This window comes from Vanacampus margaritifer, chromosome 1, assembly GCF_051991255.1.
Source record: "Vanacampus margaritifer isolate UIUO_Vmar chromosome 1, RoL_Vmar_1.0, whole genome shotgun sequence".
In the NCBI taxonomy this organism is placed as follows: Eukaryota; Metazoa; Chordata; class Actinopteri; order Syngnathiformes; family Syngnathidae; genus Vanacampus; species Vanacampus margaritifer.
In genome coordinates, this window is record NC_135432.1 from 3,615,967 (window position 1) to 3,635,267 (window position 19,301).

The following is a 19,301-nucleotide window of genomic DNA, read 5'->3' on the forward strand; positions in this document are numbered from 1 at the left end:
AAACTTGAACCTATTGGTCTAGAAAAGGTTATAGGGGGAGCCTCGAAACAGAAGAAACAGATGTCAGAGGGTGCCTTTACATAGGCGAAAAAGTGCACCAGCAAAAACATACCTGCAAAAATACATTACTTTCCAATTCCTCTTAACCATTGATTGAGGAGAAATCATTGTTTTTTTAATTTAAAAAGTGATTACATTTGAATACAAAAGATCTGTAGTTCATATTTCATATAAAAAAATAAAAGTAACAATATGTAATTTTTTTTTATTTATTTATTTTTTTTTTTAAATAACTCTTAACTCATTCACTGCCATTGACGGCTATAGACGTCGAAAATTAATTTTAACCATTTCTATTAGTTTAACATTTTTCCCACTTTTGTTAACAAGAGTATAAAAACCTAGAATTTCTTTAAAATTGTATTAGAACAGATACAAAATGTGTGATTAATCGTGAGTTAAGTAGTGAAGTCATGCGATTAATTACGTTTAAAAATGGTAATCAACTGACGGCCCTAATTTTTTATAATTCTAAGAAAAGAATAAAAAAAAGATTTAAAAAAATAATAATAATAATTACAATTATTTATTAATTTTTTTAAAGAAAATATTATAAAAATTAGGTGTCAGGTGATCAAAAAATTTTATCGTAATTAATCGCATGACTTCACTAGTTAACTCACGATTAATCACAAATTTTTTATCTGTTCTATATGTACCCCAAAAAATTCTAGGTTTTGATACTCTTGTTAACAAAAGTGGGAAAAAATGTTAATTTAATAGAAATAGTTCAAATGAATTTATGACGTCTATAGCCGTCAATGGCAGTGAATGAGTTAAACAGTACCAGAATGTTACGGTACTTCAGCGCAGGCTGGCCTTATTTGGCATTGCGGCGGACAGAAGAAGGAGGAAGGAAGGTGGCACAGAGCGCTAAACCTCTACATGAGGTTTGTATCACACAAAAACTGATGTAGGGTCTGCAGCTTTTTAAGCTTTGCCTTCCAAATAATCATCACTTCCTGCCTGATGCACCGACTTCACACAAACGCACTCGGCTGATCACATCTGATCAGTTGAGGGAAGTAATAAGTACAAATATGTAACTCGTAACTCAAAGCACTAAAATGGTCTTTTCCCTTGAAATGAATGGAAATGCCATTGATCCGTTGCAGCCTTCCCGAAAAACCCAACATAAATTCATGTCATGTATTTTTTTAATAAGGAAATAGCACTCTATAATATTTTATTTTCTAAAAAAATAAACCAATACAAACAAATAGAATGCAAAGAATTAAACAATTTGTGCATCTTGATTAATTAATTGCAGCACCTTCTGGGAAGCTAGATTTGGGCACCAGGGGGCAGTATAATACAGCCATACAAACAAATGAAGAGTTTCACAACTACGAGTTACTGAAAAAGCTGCAGGATTATTAGTCGTATTTCACAAATGATAAAGAATATATGCTTGTGAGTATATTGTTTGACTACATGTGTGTTTGCATTGTTTGTGTTCAAATATCCACATAACACAGTCACACGATGCTATTGATTAGCCCGTATCTTTACTTTACGTGCAAACTCCACACAGGAAGTCCAGAGCCAAGACCAAACCCGAACGTCAGGACTGTGAGGCAGAGGTGCAAACCACCATACTGTCATCTGACTAAATAACAGGAAACACAACAGACACTTCTTGTGTATGCCGCACTTGCTGTTAGTCAGAAATAGCCACCCCCGCTGTTATCAAGCTCAGGTCACACTTCCTGTCTTTCTGCCGCTTCAGCTCGCACCGGGGAATTCTGGGTAAAGTCTGGAGGTAGTACCAAATCCGCACCCACCCCATTCATTCAGCAAGGCAACGCTCCCACTTCCTCCTTGGCAAAGGATGCGATTGCAGAAGTGGAGATGCTGGAGGTCATTTCTCCATCGGAGACTTTGCTCAAAAACATGTTCGACGCTAAAGTACATTGTTGACCCGATCTGCCGCGTTTGGGCAAAAGTTTTTGGCAGTTTTTTATAGTACATACTGTAATGCCCTCGCATGTGGGAAAGGAGAGCTATACATTATAATATGTACAGCATTTTCTCTACATGTTATGCTTGCATTTGTTTGTTATGCTCAAATGTATTAAATGTTTTATAATATGTTTAGATAAGAGGATGGATGGATGGAAGTTAAATGCGTGAGAAAGTTGAAACTATATTTTAAAAAATGTATTTTATTTGATTGCTCTATATTTCAAAACTGAGAGTCCATTTTCAATCAATCAATCAAACTTTATTTATAGAGCATCTTTCATACATTAAAATGCAACTCAAGGTGCTAAATAATTAAAACATACATGAACAAATAAAAAGACTGCCCCCCCCCCCACTCCCGCCCAACAAAAAAGGGTATCAATAAGCCTCATGTCATCAGGAGACACGACAATGTATATCGTCAGAGTAACTGTGGAAGTTGACACCGTGTCTCCTGATGACATCCCTAAGGGGAAGCATGTAGAGTTTAAAAAAAAAAGAAAGAAAAGAAAAAGTAATGGCCCTAAAACTGAACCTTGGGGAACTCCACATTTAATTCCATGTATCCATACTTACAAAGAAATATCGATCTGTGAGATAGGAATAAAAGCCAATTAAAAGCAGTACCAGAGATGCCTACCAAGTGTGTTTAATAAAATGTGGCGATCTACCGTATCAAAGGCATTTATTTGCCAAATTTGTGTGCTACCAGCAAACATATTTGACTTCCTTTGGTGACTGCAAGCATGTGGCGAGGCTGTAAGCCAATGAAAAACAAAGCAGAGTTTGTTGATTGGTCGCCTGCAAAGCACAGCATCAGCAAAAGAAAAGAAAAAAACCTGAACAGAGGAAAAGTATGTCCAATAAACCCATTTTATGACATGTTGTGCTCTGAAGAGCACACGTGATATTAACGAAGGGTTAAAAGAAGCAGTTGGATGCCGACGGTAGGGTCCGTCCTCGCCTCGGCGGACAACCCTCCCACATTCCTGAAACAATGACGACTCAGCGCCAAAATGAGTGATTCTGAAGCTCAAGGCCAAACAGCACGGGTGAGAGAGAATGTAACCACTGGATGTGCTAACATGTTGTCCTTGTAATGAGCAGGTTATGTGAAGGGACGGCCCACATTATTTAGAACTGACCTCATGCAGGAACACGATTATGCCTTCTCCAAAACCCCCAAAAAGGTGCATGGGAATTGAAATTTCAGATCTGTTTTTACAGCAAAACGAAATGCATTGCAGCCCAGTATTTGCTGTTGATGAATACGTTAAGGAAAACCCCAGAGGAGCGCTCATGCGTCTTCTTCACCTGCCGTGCTTCATTCATCACATCACCAGGCTGCATGCATGCACGCCACCAGAATAACCAACAAAGGCTTCTAATGTGCAGGAATGCCCACGGATCAGTTGGACAGCTGCCACAGCAGGTGTGTGTGTGTGGGGGGGGGGGGGGGGGGGGGGCTCTTGGTGGTGCCCCACAAAAAGATTCCCCACTTCAAAACCACAACAGTAGCCTGCCACACTGGCTTTCTCCAACGGCGCCAATAACAAAGTATCGAGATATGCTACATAATTTGAACATTTGTTTGTTTGATGACTTTTTGTTGTTGTTGAAAACCCAAATAGTCAAAATAGCCAAAGCCACAGTTTCACCTCTGTAGATGATGTCATGATGTAAATAGATTTAAAGTCAACCACAACTGAGATTTTGGTTAACTGATAAGTTGAAAGTTGGGGACTCAAAAAGTGGGAAAAACATTGAGTTACGTGAACCAAGGAGAACTAAAAAATCATGTCACATATTCAGCGAAGCAAGAAAATTTGCATCCATTTCAGAGATTTTTTTTTAAAATGTCAAAATAGTTTCTTAATTGTGCTAGTCCAAAAACCACGAGCTCTCTGATGAATTTAAAACAAAACATGTAGGTAAGTAATGATTTTGGGTTGTTGCTAAATTAGTATTTTCAGTTTACAATGTTAGCAAAGCAACGGGAACACATTTTAGCCTGAGCTAACAGTAGCTAGCTTGTTTTCCTCCAATTATGGAAAAGGAAAGTTACTTTGGGTAGAGACAAGGTTTCTTTTCCTTTTGTTGTGTCAAGTAATCAAAACATGTATTATCCTTCCTTATCTTCATTTATATGGCCTTATTTAAAAAGCATTTTTGATGAAGACTGATTCTTTGCCAACGTGTCATTTACTAGCTTAAAAACACAAATTTCTCAATCTCTCTCTTATCTGAAAAGAAAAAAACCTACAGGAAAAGTGTTGTTCCCCCTTCACAACAGCTGTAAACATTTACTAAATTTGTATTTTTGTAAGTCTGGTTACAATGTTAGCAAAGCTTTGGGAACGCATTGTTTTGATAGCATCAAAGCCTGAGCTAACACTAGCGTGCTTGTTTTTTTCTTCTCACTAACAAGTTATCAAAACAGATTAAAATAAATTGTTATATTTGTAGTTTAAGTCTACAGTGTTCCCTCGCTATAACGCGGTTCACTTTTGGCGTTCTCGCTGTTTCGTGGATTTTTTTTGGTAAAATTTTTACAGTAATGTACTTATTTATGAAGGCTTGAACATTGTGAATGTTTAAACAAAAGAGAAATGTGAGAAAATGTAAATACCTGGATGAGAAAAGTGTATAATCTGTGTGGTGAGGGGTTTTAGAGCCTTAAAACATTTAAAACATAAAGCTAACTACTTTACGGATTTCATTTATTGCGGGTATTTTTCGGTACGTAACCCCAGCGGAAAACAAGGCAACAATATATACCTTTTTTTTTCTTTTTTTTTTAAGCAGAGGAGTTTTTTTTTAATACACATTATTGTACTTTTACTTAAGACTAAATGTGAGAATTTTTACCGCCTCTGATTTCTCTTGCCGTCACTGCGGCAAGTGTTAGCTTCCACGACGGGCCGATGTAATGTACATATGACGTGTCTGATGACATAAGCGGAGCAGGGCCAGTTTCACTGAATCCCATCTGTTGCGGTGGCCTGCCTCTATTGTCTGAAGAATGCCCAACAGCAGACATTGGCTCATGTCAGGAATGTTCACAATTACTGCTTGGTCCACCTCCTGTGTGTGCGCGCGTGTGTGCGTGCGCGTTTGTGATTTTGAGTGTACGGTTGTCGAAAAAACAGAGGGAAAAGTGTGTGCCTGCTTCTGGATGAATGCGGGGATTACATAAGGCTACGCCTGATTGGCTCCTTCTAAACATGACACATCCCGGTGGATTATGGGTAATAATATTGGGAGGCTGCAGTGAGGACGAACCGTCTGTTTTTCATTCTCCACGGACTGTATCGATATGAATATTCTTGCTTGATTTTGAGCTGTGTTTGTGTGACTCACTTCAAGTTAAAGATCCCTCACTGCTTTCGGGTTATTTCATGAGGACGTTTGTTGTATAGGACATTAGACTGACACGACTACTTGGAGCCAAAACACAACAAATCCATGAATCTGTTGACGGTGGAGGGCCTCGGCTTTTTGTCAGTTATCTTAAATGATGTCAGCCCGTGCCTGGTGAAACACAAGCTGAGAGCGATTGAGGCCAAACTATCTCCCTAACGTCTGAGGTTGGTACACAGATCGGCTGGTTTGAGTCAGAGCCATCGATTTCCCGGGGCCATCTGCTGCGTTGTGGCTCTGAAGGCGGTTTCCGTGACAACACCGTGTCGATAAATGACAAGTTTTTATTTAGGTGTGCGATCCGTTCTTGGGTATGTCGCTGCCTATCGTTATTGTTTACCTACCCGCGGTCTCATTTAAGTATGACTAACAGTTCTCTAGTTCCCATGAAAACAGGAGACCTGTCTTCAAAGAGATCCGCTTTTCTTGTGACCTTTCTGCAAATGCGTTCGCCTCGAGCTTTCAATTCCTCCGGGTAATTGTGTACGGATGCTGACGCATGCCAGGCCGCTTTTAAGTGTATCGCGCACAAACCAAAACTGTCAAGTGCTTTTCAATGCAGCAAAGAGCCGAGTATACCTTTCTTGAACCAGATAAAATGAGATCAAATCTCTTTTACGAGGGTGACCTGGCCAAGAGGTCTTACAGCACTGAGTGGGAATTGTCGCCTGTGTGAGGTTTTGTCGAGCTCTTTGTCCTGTTGTGTGGCGACTGACTCGGGCCGTCCAATCAAAATAAATAATGGCCACCAGACCAATGGAAGATTGAAATGTTATGTCTGTGTACCTAAAATTGAGCAGATTAGACTCATGGATACTTCCTGGAAAAGTGGACTGCAGAGCATAGTGGATTTTGAATGTGTAAAAAAAAATCTATCTTGATGTTATGATTGAAAATATAACACTGTATGTAAATATCTTTATAAATGACATTGCATCATAAAATGTGTTAGATACAGATACTGTATAAACTGACAAAAAGTGCACAAGGTATACGTCGCTGGTGTCGGGCCAAAACCTTGTACCTCCAAAATTATCACATTTCAGAAGACCCCCAAAAGGACATGTTTTTTATTTCAACCATTGAAGGGATACTTGACTCGTTGAGCCATTTTTTGTGCAGAATGAAACTTCATTATTTCTCATGACCAATTCCTCTAAAAACAAATGTTCCCACTTGCTGTCGACTGAAGATGACATCACTACCTGTGATGAGGAAGTAGGTAACGACCAATCATGACTCAGTTTGCTGACCAAACCCAGAAAACAGGTGAGCCATGATCGGTCGCCACCTACTTCCTCAGCACAGATGATGTCATCTTTAGTCGACAGCAAGTGGAAGAATTCGTTTTTAAAGTTTTTAATTTACAAGATAAATAATGAAGTTATCAAATTCATTCTGGACAAAATATTAACTTTTTTGCCACTGAAAATGGCTCCATGAGGGCTCAAAGTGTCCCTTGAACATTGCATCGTCAAAGAGAGAACAAGCCATTTTCAACACTTTAGATTGGTCAATAGTTCGTAAAAATGACACCCACATGTGGACTGAACAAAAGTGTAGAGTTTTGAAAAAATATTAAATTTACCACGTGGTAACTTATGAGGCCCCACACAATAAATGGGTCATTTGCTTCTCAAAATAAATGTACTAACATCGTATTTTTTCAACTTGAAATCTAATAATACACACATTGAACTACTCAAAATGTGTATCGACCCATCTCAGGTACCTTTATGACCGTTTTTATTGTCCAGAAACAGACCTGAAAGTAACACGAGTGAGTTGTTAGCATTAGCATTAGCAAATAGCCACATGGCATTTATGCTAGTAGCATGTTGACACTAAGCATTTGTCAAAATAAACAGTTTACAGAATAAAATCAAAATGTTTTTTTTGTTTTGTTTTTTACTGAAACATACACTGTAAATGCATCAGTCCCACATAACAAGCTATTTTGGATTAGGTTTGATTTTTAACACTTATGCTTGCGATCTTTTAACACCAATTATCTCTGTCATACACGTTTTTAGCGTGTCAAGAGCATTTCTGTTAGCTGACAGCTCAACCCTCATTGCTGTCAGAGCTACACATTAGCATATCCCTCATGTTCTCCATGTCCCGGACGCAGCGAGAAAAATAAAAACAAAGTTTGCTGATATGAAGCCTCCACAGTCCAATTGATTGGCCTCAAGCCCAGACTTGCACTCCAAACATTTTCCTCCCCGTGGCAGCGCTGTTGCTGCTGCTGCTGCTGCTGCTGCTGCTGCTGCTGAGCTCGACAATGACACACATTCATCAATCCATTTTGCAGCATTGTCCTGTTTGATTCTCTCCTCATGGTTCTGGATGGACCATAAACTCGTGCGTCTGTAGGAATGCATGTTCCCAGCATCGAGCCATTGTTTCCCTATCAGATGCTGTGGTTTGACTCAACCTCATCTAAATCGTATCACCCTGTTAGTTTGGCGGAATGCAAATGGCTTCGGGCCACATCCCTTCTTTCCTGTTTTGACACATTCGCTCAGCCTCATGAAGAGCAGGACATCAACATTGGAATCGATATTTCCAATTACTTCATTTATGACATCCTATCTGCTATTAGTCACCGAAAACTCACCTATACACAGTTTAATAGAAAAGTATGGAATAATAAATCTTTTTGGTGGTGGGGCATCAATTAGATCGTGAGGATTTTTTCTATTCGTGCAAAGAGTAGCGGAACAACAGTAATAGGCGTTTATTGGCCGGGACGAAATTCAGAATTTTGACAAATTTTGCCTTTAAAAAAAAATATATCTGACAGGTAATAATAGATCCATTTAACACTATGTTAACTTCAGCAAACTTTTTATTTATATTTTCAGTTAATTTTATGAGAGATGCTCCTGACCCTCTCTGCACCTTCTGTTTTTGTTTGAAATTAAAACCAAGATAAAGTGAACAGTTTAGACATTTTTAAAATTTTGGAAAATTTTATTGACTGTTGAAAGCAATAGGGAGCTATTTACCTTACATTTTTTCATTTAACCCCGGAGGTAAAAATTATTATTTTTTTAAATGCAAATCTGAGAAGCTGTTTAATAAACATACACTTAAACACATTTCAACAATAATAATCATTAATAGTTGGAGATTTGTTTTTTAATTTTGACACCAATATTTTCACGTTTAGTAAAAGTGAATATCGGCTCAAAAATATCGGTTATCGGCCTCCTTGGCAACAAATAATTTGAATTGGTATTTATCGGCCGTGAACAAAAAAACACATCGGTGTATCTCTACTATACAACCTTTACAGGTTGACCTCTGAACTCTCTCCAACTGTTACAATACTGTACAATTTACAAGTCATACATTTTCTATGCCTCTCTGTGACTCCTCCAGTCTCTCTGTATCTGTTTTTGCCACCAGCTGGTGACACGCTAAGCTCGGTGGTCATTTCCCTTTGACAAAACACCGTTTGGTCAATTCTTAGGCGTCATCTTGGTCTCACAAACCAGGAAATGTATGGATCCCTTCGTGGATCAAACACATGTTGCAAAAGCTGCAAAAAGTTTCCAGAAGGTCAAATTAGGTTTCCCTGTAAAGGTCATAGTGCATTTTCCCTAACATTAACATGTTGACATGCCTCCCAGCACAAATGCCAAGCTGTCATAACTAAAATTTCAAGCATCAGACATCGAACCAAAAAGGACTGGAGCAGTCCATTCTGCCGTGTCACCGCTGCCACTTACTTCTCTTAGCATCCGAAAACGGAAGTTCAAAATGGAGGAAGCGACGCACTGTTCGCAAAGTGATGTGAAAATGTGCTGCTCTTCTGCATATCAATCCAATTCCTTTTATGTCCATTTAAAGACCAGCAATCCACTGAGGAGACCGTTTGCAGGACTGATGACCGCTATGAAAGTTAAAAGCCAAATGTGTCAAAACAGTGAAGCAAATCAGAACCACACACACACACACATAAGACTACGGAGTTGTGTGGTGCAAGAGTTTGGGAAATTTGTTATGGGAAGGGAGTAATTGTTTGTGGGAACTTGCCCTTCTGACCTTTGAGACAGAGAAGCAGGCGGAGGGAGGGGGTGAGGATACTTTTTGGGGTTAGTCAAGGCCATTTTTTCTTAACCAGTCAGCGTTCTCCAGCTTCTCCTCTGCTATTTCTCCAGTAAGATTGTTTTGAAGTGTGGCGTAATTCCTAAATTTCCATCAGTTATCATTTGGAATTTAACACAGTTTTTTATTTTTTATTTTTATTTTTATTTTTATTTTTTTGTTACCCACCCACAATTGCTAATAAATCCTACAAGCTCTATTTAACTGGAATAATTTACCAGAAAATTTTAAATAAATAAATAAAAAACGTTACGTCTTCTTAGCCTTCAGCTGGTTTTACAGCATTAAAAAAAAAAAGGAAAAAAAAGACAAGGCCATTTTTTCTTAACCAGTCAGCGTTCTCCAGCTTCTCCTCTGCTATTTCTCCAGTAAGATTGTTTTGAAGTGTGGCGTAATTCCTAAATTTCCACCAGTTATCATTTGGAATTTAACACAGTTCTTTATTTTTTATTTTTATTTTTTATTTTTATTTTTTTGTTACCCACCCACAATTGCTAATAAATCCTACAAGCTCTATTTAACTGGAATAATTTACCAGAAAATTTTAAATAAATAAATAAAAAACGTTACGTCTTCTTAGCCTTCAGCTGGTTTTACAGCATTAAAAAAAAAAAGGAAAAAAAAGACAAGGCCATTTTTTCTTAACCAGTCAGCGTTCTCCAGCTTCTCCTCTGCTATTTCTCCAGTAAGATTGTTTTGAAGTGTGGCGTAATTCCTAAATTTCCACCAGTTATCATTTGGAATTTAACACAGTTCTTTATTTTTTATTTTTATTTTTTATTTTTATTTTTTTGTTACCCACCCACAATTGCTAATAAATCCTACAAGCTCTATTTAACTGGAATAATTTACCAGAAAATTTTAAATAAATAAATAAAAAACGTTACGTCTTCTTAGCCTTCAGCTGGTTTTACAGCATTAAAAAAAAAAAGGAAAAAAAAGACAAGGCCATTTTTTCTTAACCAGTCAGCGTTCTCCAGCTTCTCCTCTGCTATTTCTCCAGTAAGATTGTTTTGAAGTGTGGCGTAATTCCTAAATTTCCACCAGTTATCATTTGGAATTTAACACAGTTTTTTATTTATTTTTTATTTTTTTTGTTACCCACCCACAATTGCTAATAAATCCTACAAGCTCTATTTAACTGGAATCATTTACCAGAAAATTTTAAATAAATAAATAAAAAACGTTACGTCTTCTTAGCCTTCAGCTGGTTTTACAGCATTAAAAAAAAAAAGGAAAAAAAAGACAAGGCCATTTTTTCTTAACCAGTCAGCGTTCTCCAGCTTCTCCTCTGCTATTTCTCCAGTAAGATTGTTTTGAAGTGTGGCGTAATTCCTAAATTTCCACCAGTTATCATTTGGAATTTAACACAGTTCTTTATTTTTTATTTTTATTTTTTATTTTTATTTTTTTGTTACCCACCCACAATTGCTAATAAATCCTACAAGCTCTATTTAACTGGAATAATTTACCAGAAAATTTTAAATAAATAAATAAAAAATGTTACGTCTTCTTAGCCTTCAGCTGGTTTTACAGCATTAAAAAAAAAAAGGAAAAAAAAGACAAGGCCATTTTTTCTTAACCAGTCAGCGTTCTCCAGCTTCTCCTCTGCTATTTCTCCAGTAAGATTGTTTTGAAGTGTGGCGTAATTCCTAAATTTCCACCAGTTATCATTTGGAATTTAACACAGTTTTTTATTTTTTATTTTTATTTTTTATTTTTATTTTTTTGTTACCCACCCACAATTGCTAATAAATCCTACAAGCTCTATTTAACTGGAATCATTTACCAGAAAATTTTAAATAAATAAATAAAAAACGTTACGTCTTCTTAGCCTTCAGCTGGTTTTACAGCATTAAAAAAAAAAAAAGGAAAAAAAAAGACAAGGACATTTTTCATTGTGCTCACCTGCTCTGACCTCCGCAAGAAAAATTCACCTCCATTGTTGGCAAATTGGCAGGGGTTCTCAAATCCACACACAGCGGACATTTCCTCCCCTCCCACATCAGATATCCCGCCTACGTACAGCAAAGTCGCAGCAACATCCGAATGTTGATGCGTTGCGTAAGAGGTGGGATGAAACCTTAGTTTCCCCTCTTGCCAATGTAAACAGACCCCATCTTGCTGAGGCTTGTATTTCTCATCCGCATGGCGCTTAGTTTCCTTTTAGGTGGCAAAACGAACGATTGCAGTAATAATTTTTGATTGATATTTGGCAGAAAATAAAAATCTGGGATTTTTGTTTTGACTTTTTTTTTTTTTTAAACCGATTTGGTACAAGATGTGTCAGTAATGTTTCAGGACTGATGTCACATGATATCAGTGTGTGAGAAGAGTTCAGAGCATCAATTAATCGACAAATAACACACAAAACTATTTTTGATCATCCATTTCAGCCTCTCGACAGTAACCATTCTCAGATTTCTGTCATTATATTGAATCAAAATTTGCTTTGGAAAGCAATGATCAATATTTTAGCGAATTTTGTTACCGATCAAACCAGTAAACGAATCTTTAAAAAATGCTTGTGCATTTTTTATCACTGTCAATTAAAAAAAAATCCTACTTTTGAACAAAGGGTGGAAATTAAAACATTTTAAATTATTATTATTAAAATCCAATTCATCAAGTAATCCAACAATAATTGACAGATTCATCGATTACTAATATACCAGTAATTGTTTGTTGCAGGCCTACTTGGAATTAAGGCTGCTGGAGTTTTAAAAATGCTTAGGAAATGTGCTTCGATGCATAAAATGAAATATCTTCTGAAAAATCTCCTTAAAAAGGGAAAGTCAACACAAAAATAATTCTCGACATTAATGTGTCTAAATACGCTATTTTTGGTTAATATTGCGTTAGTGGAATATGAATACATTTTTATCCAACCTCGGGGGCGGCCATTTTGCTACTTGCTGTCGACAGAAGATGACATCACAGTTGCTCAGGGCTCGGGCAACGACCAATCACAGCTCACCTGTTTTCTGAAGCTGAGGCAAAATGGCCCCTCCCTGAGATGGATTTGAAAAAACATCTGGATTTTGCTGCATAACTCATATTCCACAAATGTAATATTACTCAGAATGTCATGTTTAGACTAGTGAGGTCACATACAATTGTTAAGAAATGTTGACGTCTCCTTTAAGCACAATACCAAAGTATTTTTACTTGATGACTTCCCACCATCTGTTTGCATTTACTTGCTTGTTTTTTTTATTCAGTCTTTGTGATTTCACCACATAATGAAGATGTGAGTTGTTGGGCAGCGTTACTCTTAATTCCCGCACGCTGTGCCGGTGACCCGATGCCCGAGCGTGCCCTGCCATGAGGCGGCCTCTGCACACTCATTACATCCATTCTTGTCTTGGCGCCCTGCCTACGCCGGGGCACAAAATGGCGCACGGGAACAATTGTAGCGCGGGGGAGTCCTTTGCCAGATTTCTAGACAAAGATGCCATGTTGATGCCCAACCGCTACTTCAGTCCAATTTGAATTGGGATGCTGCAGATGGAGGGGCGGCGAGGGAATGTCGGCACACGTCAGACCGAAGCCTTTATATAAGGCGGGGGGGCCTCAGTGTACAAAAAGACACAGAGGCCGTCTGTCTTCAGTTGCAAAGACAGCGGGGCATTCAGGCATGTGGGACGCTATTCATCGAGTGACAGTTGAAATCTTTTCACTCTTTGGCACAACTTGTGACTCGTTGTGAATTGATCATAAACACAAAGAAGCCAACTTGCTTCAAGTCGCCACATCATTGCGTAACCTCTTCACGTTTTTTTTTTTGGCTCTTTTCCACCGCGTCCGAAGCTCCCTAATTCATTCATCAAATCTTCAGGGCACACCAGCAACATCATCTTTGATACGAACATGAAGGAAACTTGGCCAAAAGGAGGCAAAAGCCCAAAACAGGAAGCTCCATTATTTCCTTGTACAGCTGCAGAAATCCTCCTGCCGGTTTTGTTGCTGTACTGGAAAGCAACAAATACTTTGTTCTTAACCACTTTTCTGACGACTATTTACTCGCTTCATTTTAAAGTACATACTTATACATTTTAGTCCTTACTATGTCAAAATCAGCTCATTAATTTTTCCATTATAACATGATGTCAAAGAAAAATAGAAATAGAGAGAGTAAAGTCAACCATGGTTTGGATATTGATGAATCAATTGACTAAATTAATTAATTATTGTAACCATGGTTGAATATTTTGACCATAATTACAAAAGGTATGTTTGTTTGATTGTACTTCATGTGCATTTAAAAAAATAATTGAAATGTGATTGTACCCATTTTGTTTGTACTTGAAATAACAATAATAATAGAAACACTAAATAATAATAATAATAATAATGATAGAAACGAATTAATTAATAATAATAATAATAATAATAATGATAACTAACCAAAAGATATGTTGATATGTTTGGCACAAACACAACACTGCTCATAACCAGAAGAAAATCATACCTGCAGCGTCCTGCTTTTAGGCTGCTTTTCTTCACCTGGAACTGAGGAATTATGAACAGTTCCAAATAACAGACAGTGTTGTCACAAACCCTTCAGGTTTCTGCAAGGAAACAAAACAAAGTCAGAAAAAGTCGAGGCGAAGATCTGACAAATATTTGGAGTGGCACTTTAAATGGCAGCAGGTGTGTGCTGACTCCCATTTAACATGACACATTTGAATGTGATGGTTAGTTATGAACACGGTCACATCCAATTTATTAAGAGGGTGTGCACACTTGTGCAACCACATTAATTCATTTGTGAATTTGTTATTTCATTGTTCAAAAGATGAAAAAAAAGTTGTGGTTTACAGGTTATAAATTGGTGGTTTATATCACAAAAAGGGGGTGTAGACTTTTTATATCCTCTTTATGTATCCGGTTCTACCCAGAACCATAGCAGCAACTTAACATTTTGTTCTGATGAATACTCAAGACATGTGAACTTGAGTCTTCCATCCTATTCTGGTTATCTTTACTATTTGGGTGTTGTTGTATATGACTGTGAGTCACAGACAAAGAAATTGGCATCAATGATTAACTTGACCCGGAACATGCACGCTTATAAAAGTTGGACATCAGCTTTCCCTTTGCACTCGTTGAATGAACACATTAAGTGACATGCACCGAATGCTGTGCATTATTTTAGTCGGGTATCCATGGTGAGCGTGGCCGTTTGTTGCCATGGAGACAGCATATGACGAGATGAGGACAGTGATAGGAGCTGGCTTTCCATATGCGTTTTTTTTTCCAGAAGTATTACAAGAGTTTTTATGAATTCGGCCTAAATACTGTCATTCACTTTGGAAATACATTTGAAATTGAATTGAATGATTTAAAATAAAACAATCAAATAAAAGATGTGACTCAAGTGTAGACTTTCACTTTAATATGAAAGCAAAAATATTCCATTTACCAGCTAGAAATGTCAGCCATTTGGAGCAGAATACCTAAATGTTATGGTAAGTGCCATATTTTTGTCCAATATTTTTTATCTCAACTCAAATCAGTATCGTTTCATTTAACACCTTCTGTGCCTCGATTTCTAAAGCTATGAACTTAAATGAAAGTCACAGCAGTGTTCAACTGCTCTTTCGCAAAGAAATGAAAGGGTTTTTTTCCTCTTCGCCATCGGGTAACATTTAAAAATACACAAGGGATTCTGAAACATTGTTAGCAATCTGCAGACCAGCGCGAGAGGAAGTCCAGCCAGAGCCAGACTTCTCCTTTTGAACAAAGAACACGCATGAGAAGGCTTTTATGCATGTAAAAAATAAATAAAATTGTCCTGGTGTAAATGCAGTGGCAGGCCCTGTATTTGGTACCTGAGCCTTCAGTGGGGACACCAGACTCTTCCTTTTCAGTGCGTCAAAATAACAGCATGACTAAAATTGAAAAAGTGTAGTCACTAATGGTCTAGTGATTTCACCTCAGTTGGTTTAGTACAAGGACACCCAAAATTACAATTATGACTTACAGTACCTTATTAGCCATGCCAATTTCTTGACAAAGTGGAACCTTGTTTAATGTGATTGATTGGTTGGTTCCAAAAATTTGGACTTCAACCGAATACTGTAAGTACGAAAGGCGCTTTGCTTGGCAACTTTTTTTACATCAGTGTGACATCCTGTCAAAAGTAAGGCCTTCAAAATAAAAGTGCACCGTCTAATAACAGTTGCACCACACTGTTTGGCACTACAGTGGGTTAGTTAGCTTAGCTAGCAAGCACACTAAAACTAATTTTTTTTTCATTGGGTATGCCACCGCTGTGTTGTTATTATAATTATAATAATTATTATTGTTGTTATTTTGAAGGTATGATACTTGACACGACGTGTTACACAGATGTTTTGAGTTGCTAATAAAACAAAGCTTTGTAGCTTTGCCATCTCATGAACCACTTTATACACACCGTGGGAAATGTTTCTGATAAACTCACATCATTTCTGAGAAATGAATGGCCGAGACAAAATTAAGACAAAAAAACAGACCATACGAAAACCATTGGACATATCGCAATTGATTCTACTTACTGTAGCCTGGCTTACATTGAGTGTCTATCTTTCAGCAGATAACTTCCACTTAACGTCCACAACTGCCAATCGTGACGAATTTTCTCCGCATCGTCTTAAGAAGTTTACTACCAGCCCTCTCTCAGCCTTGCCTGCCCTCTACTGGAATCTTCCAACACGCTGCTGTTTGCTATTAAACTGGCTAGCAGCTGGTGGCTAATGCTAGCAACTTCGTTCGCTAACATGGTGCCTTCGAAGGAGCAGGGACATTTGGATATCATCTTTTCAAAAATAAATTGTTATTTAGGCTCTAAAGAAAAAAATACAACAAGACTTCGGTGTACTCCACATCCTCTTCAGCACCATAACATTTGTGTGTTTTGATAAAGCGGGAAATGGGAGTGTTGTCAACAGGACTATTGAGTTCCATCAGACAAAACATGTGATGTCCTTGACTATCAAGCCAAATACAGGCCCCCCAGAAAAAAATCCCCTTAATCCTATAAATACAACTGATAAACACATGACTCAATGTCCAATGTGTGCATTTTATATCCCACCATTGCACAACGATGTAAGTCTCATGTCACACACATATAGAAAGAGAGATTACACATGGAGCAGTATGGGGTGGGGATGTAAGTCAAAACATTCCCCTCCGGGCCTAATACTGATAATGGTTACTATAAAAAAAAAATAAAAAAAATTCCTGCGAGCCATGAAAAAGAGGAGAGGAAATTGAAAGGACAGACTCAAATGTCATCTGCCCAAGTAATATATGCTCTCTTTCCTAGCTTGGTTTCTACAGACGTGATGTGACGACCTGAGAAATCAGCCACGTTTACAGCTGGAAAGTCTGGCATCGCTCCAACATAAATACGACAGTTAAGAGAATGTCACTCACAGTCAGAAGTCCAATGCTCGCCACCCAACATAAACAGTGCATGGTTATCATAATATTTTTTTTTCTTGTATAGTTAGTTTTTTTTTAATTTCATTTTGATTTTTTTTTTTTTATTAATTTACTTTTAATTATTTTTTAGAGCAGGTTTGTTAGTTTTTATTAGTTTCATTTTTTTGTATAATTATTATTTTTTTTAAATAGTAAATTACAGGTCTCAAACAACTTCCTTTCAGTACGGACAAACAATATAAAAATAAGTACATTTTTTATTTATGTATTTATTATGTATGATATTAATTGACGAGGATGAAAACCAAGGACATCTTCGCTATAATTATAGTTAGAAATAGTTTTAAGCTGTGGTTTCAGTTAGTTTTTAGTTTTTTTTTAGTTTTAGTTTTAGTTTTATCGTTAGTTCACTGAAATAAACTTGGAACAATACAGTAAGCCTCATTCAGCCGTGTTTTTCAGACTGCGGCGATTACTTCCATTTTTTTTTCATTGAAATTTTTTAGTATCAGTGCATCTACATCTCAATTATTTTTTTGTTACACCCCTCCCCCTCAGGAAGAAAAAAATGTTTTTTCCGCCCACCGACTCTCCGCCGCAACTATAAATAGTATAATTTGTCTATAAAATTGCTGTAAATACGCATCTTTATGACAATGAGAGCTCCACTGCCACCTACTGTAGTGGATGTGCAATTACACTTCATTCTAGTAGGGGAAAAGAAAAAACATGTTCCCTGGGGTCACTGACATCGCATTATGCTCCCACCCAGGGGGCCCCGCCCCACTATTTGAGAAGGATTTTTGCCACCTTTGACACTATGATCCACAAATTGTTCCTGAACATCACCTCGTATGAGAAAGCAGCAATGTGGCTCTTGCACATCCCGCACGTGGATATAATCAGGACAACAGCATCAAATCAGTCCATCAGACACAGAGTATATTGTCTGTGCGGCAGGCAGCATTGATTACGAGCACTGCTGCAGCTAATGCATTTGCAAGCACGGGTTTCGGCCATTTAGACAACATTGATCTGAGCCCCACCTGGGACGATGGAGCCCGAGTGGGGATAATCAACGAGAGCTACAGAATGGAGCTGCCATGTTGTCCTTCCATCCGTTACTTATAATGTTTGTCATCATTCAGGCGACACACTCGCGCAAAATGTGGCCCCTTAATGGAGGATGGGGCCCTATGCACGGTGTCTAGGGAGGGGCCTGCTCTGCTTGGAGTGTTGTAACAATCTGCAGTAAGGCACCACACCACAAGGTGGCGCCTCCTTTTTTTTTTTGTTTTGTCATGCCGACGCAGCACTTTTTCATTTTGGACGTTACTGAATTTGATGCCGTGGACTTTGTGACGCGTGGTAGCGCCAAGAAGCCTATTTTTTCAATACTAAAAAAATTAAACCTGTGGACTTTCAGTCCCTTTGTTTGCTCTCCATTTTTTTTGCTATCCAGCAGCGCCGTCCATAGCTGATCAGCCACCGCGCGTTACAGCTCGGACACCACTTCCTGACTCCCTTTTCAATTTCAATAGCATTTAGCTCACTTTGAACTCGTCTGCACTTACACAAAAGGGAGGAGTGCACTTTACAAGTGCTTCAAGAATCAGGATGATTCTGCAATGTGTGGTCTGGTTAACAAACTATTGCCTGTTTGTAATGGAATTATCCATCATGCAGAAAGAAAGCAGCAGAGGGAAATGCACGCACGTCTCTCTAGGAAGGGGCTATAAAATTCGACATTAGCTCAGCAGCTTTGCTTTATTGTACACACCTGAGGGCTTTGATAGCTGTGTAAAACTCTCTGACGACATCTTTGACAGCACGTTTGCTCACTGGTGTGTATTTATAACCCGCTATTTTATCGGAGCGAGCCAGCAGGAAACCTTATTTGGACAGGAAACTCGCATCGTGACACAAACATGATGATTTTTGCAGCTGTATATTTGTGTTATTTTGTTTGGCGTGGTCGCAGCCAAATGCTGATTCACTCAGCGCTGCTACCAGGGGGGATTGTTGCCATGGAGACGGACAGCAGAATCAGGGTGTCTTCTCCCGCAAGTGATCCAGACATTATAGACTGTGGGAGGACGATAAAGATCAATATTTAATGCTCTAATGTTCCCTGACCGTATTTCGGCTGCTCTTTTCATGACCTTGACAACGTAGATTTAACCGTATTGTGTTGCAATCACAACAAGAAAAGCACAAAAACAGATGGTTGGATTATAATCTGTCATCAATAGCGGGGGAAATACCTACGCCCAGACAACTGAGTCGCATGTGGCGCATTGGTAATC

General features: G+C 38.1%; 1 protein-coding gene across 6 annotated transcripts in view; it reads right to left on the reverse strand.

The window, feature by feature from the left end:
- tceanc (transcription elongation factor A N-terminal and central domain containing) overlaps positions 1 to 19,301 on the reverse strand; it is a 32,202-nt gene that overhangs the window by 10,700 nt on the left and 2,201 nt on the right. For 2 of the 6 annotated variants that reach the window (XM_077567412.1, XM_077567451.1), the window contains exons 1-2: positions 16,987 to 17,015; positions 14,033 to 14,132 (exon numbers count right to left, since the gene is read on the reverse strand). The gene's annotated coding sequence lies outside the window, so the exon portion shown is untranslated. Of the gene's footprint in view, positions 1 to 14,032; positions 14,133 to 16,103; positions 16,215 to 16,986; positions 17,016 to 19,301 lie in introns of those variants that run through there. The other 4 variants (XM_077567421.1, XM_077567461.1, XM_077567441.1 and 1 more) reach the window with 3 other exon arrangements.